Raw genomic sequence first — 2,110 nt, 5'->3', positions numbered from 1 at the left:
AGAAGAGTTGGGGCTTTAAATTTTCCAACTTTTTGATAGAATGGTATGCAATTTTAACCAAAAAATTCATTTGTTATGAGGGCCCCAAATGATTTGATCATGTTGACACGAAGCTGGAAAGGGTAGTTATAGGATCTGAGTTGGCTCAAATGGGAGGAAGGTGACATCTACAACCTAAGAGTCCCACTCGCTAAGGTCTTGCAAAATTAATTGAGAAACGTGAGTTAAATTAGTGTTCAAAGGTTTAATGGACCAAGCTTTGTAACCCTTTTGAAGTGGCAGTCAATTGTCATCCCAAATATTGGTCAAGTGACCTGTTGCAACTCTCCAAAGAGCTTTATGGATATTACGTCAAGTAAAACTAGGGTGACGCCCTAAACTAGCCTTTAGAATGATACCCTACAAAAAATACGCGTAATGACCCTACTCATCATGGACTCTAAATTAGCAAGAGTCGTCCACCCTTGCTTGGCCAAAAGGGTAAGATTGAAAGCTTTTGATGTCGACGTCCCCTTCAAATTTTGGCTTACAACACATGTCCCAATTTATCCAATGTATTTTCTTTTTGTCACCTTGCGAGTAGCCCCACCAAAAGTGTTTAATCATTGATTATATTTTATCAGATAAGTTGCCAAGTACGAGGAAACAAATCGTGATGTAAGTAGGGAAAAATTGGACAACAAATTTGATGAACGCATATTTTCCTTTCGAGGAGAGGAACTTATTTTTCCAACCTTTTAGCTTCTTCCAAACTCGATCCTTGACAAAGTCGAAAACTTGTTATTTAGATCTCCCTACAAAGAAAGGCAAACCAAGGTATTTGGAGGGAGTCTCGACCTCCTTAAAAGGAATCCATCTTTGGAAATTTGTTTGTTAGTATAAAGGAACATTTTCGCTAAAAGAGATCTCTAACTTATCAAGATTGATGAATTGCTAGAAGCATATTGGTACAAATGTAGAATATTCTTAAAGCAAGTAGCATCAGTTTGGGTAGCCCTACAAAATATGAGAATTTTGTCTACAAAAAATAAGTGAGAAGCAGTAAAGGCTCCCCGTGAAATTCTAATACCATGTATGTCACATTTCTCATTCGCTCTATAAATAAGACGTATAAATATTTTTGGACATAAAATAAATAGATAATGAGAAAAGTGTAAGATATATGCCTCCTTGACTATGATTTTGATATAACTTCCAAACATACAATGTATATGCATTATCTGATTAATCTAATAGTTTCAGTTGAGATACATTTCAGGAAAGAATCAAACACTACACTTGGACAAATCTTGGATCTCAAGCAATCAAGCAAATATTGATCATATCATACAAGGCTTGAAGATTATGTGTAAATGTGTCTATTGTTCTTAGTGTTTATTAGTTAGATTCATCATTATGATTTCACACATCTAATATTTTCCAATTAAAACTGAAATCATAAAATAAGTATGTTAATCAATCAATTGGTAAATCAATTGACTAATCGATTTCCTGATTCATAGAACCAAGTTTTCACTATGTTAATCGATTAGCAAATCGATTACTTAAATGTTTTTATCAGACCTGTGTTCTATGATTAAAAGATATCGATTGGACAATCGATTGATATACTTTTCTTAAGTTACAAGCTTTCTACTAATTAATTGGTTAATCGATTTTCTGATTCACATAACAAAGTTTTCACTGAGTTAATTGATTAGAAAATCGATTACTTAAATAGGTTTTATCAGATCTGTGTTCTATGATTAAAGGAAATCGATTGGATAATCGATTGCATAAATGAATCAGTTCATCATTTATCAGAAACATACTGCATAATCGATTGGCACATCGATTGAAATTAAATATCTGAGTTACAGGGAGAAATCAGTCGATTGGCAAATCGATTTGATTAAGTGTCTAAGTTACAGGGAGAAATCAGTCGATTGGCAAATCGATTTGATTGAGTGTCTGAGTTACAGGGAGAAATTAGCCCATTGCCAAATCGATTATGTTAGTAAAATGAATCGAATGAGTAATCGATTGTTTGATCTCACATTTTGAACAAAACAACTATAATCGATTATTCAATCGACTCTGATATAAACTGAGTATCAGTTTCTGATATATG

General features: G+C 33.5%; 1 pseudogene; it reads right to left on the bottom strand.

The window, feature by feature from the left end:
* Window positions 1–609: 609 nt before the first annotated feature.
* The window catches only part of LOC140919094 (uncharacterized), a 2,898-nt pseudogene continuing 1,397 nt past the window's right edge, over window positions 610–2,110 (bottom strand).

The sequence above is a fragment of the Cicer arietinum genome, chromosome 8 (assembly GCF_000331145.2).
Source record: "Cicer arietinum cultivar CDC Frontier isolate Library 1 chromosome 8, Cicar.CDCFrontier_v2.0, whole genome shotgun sequence".
NCBI classification, from domain to species: Eukaryota; Viridiplantae; Streptophyta; class Magnoliopsida; order Fabales; family Fabaceae; genus Cicer; species Cicer arietinum.
Note: the sequence above shows the minus strand (reverse complement) of the source record. Positions and strands in the feature narration are given on the sequence as shown.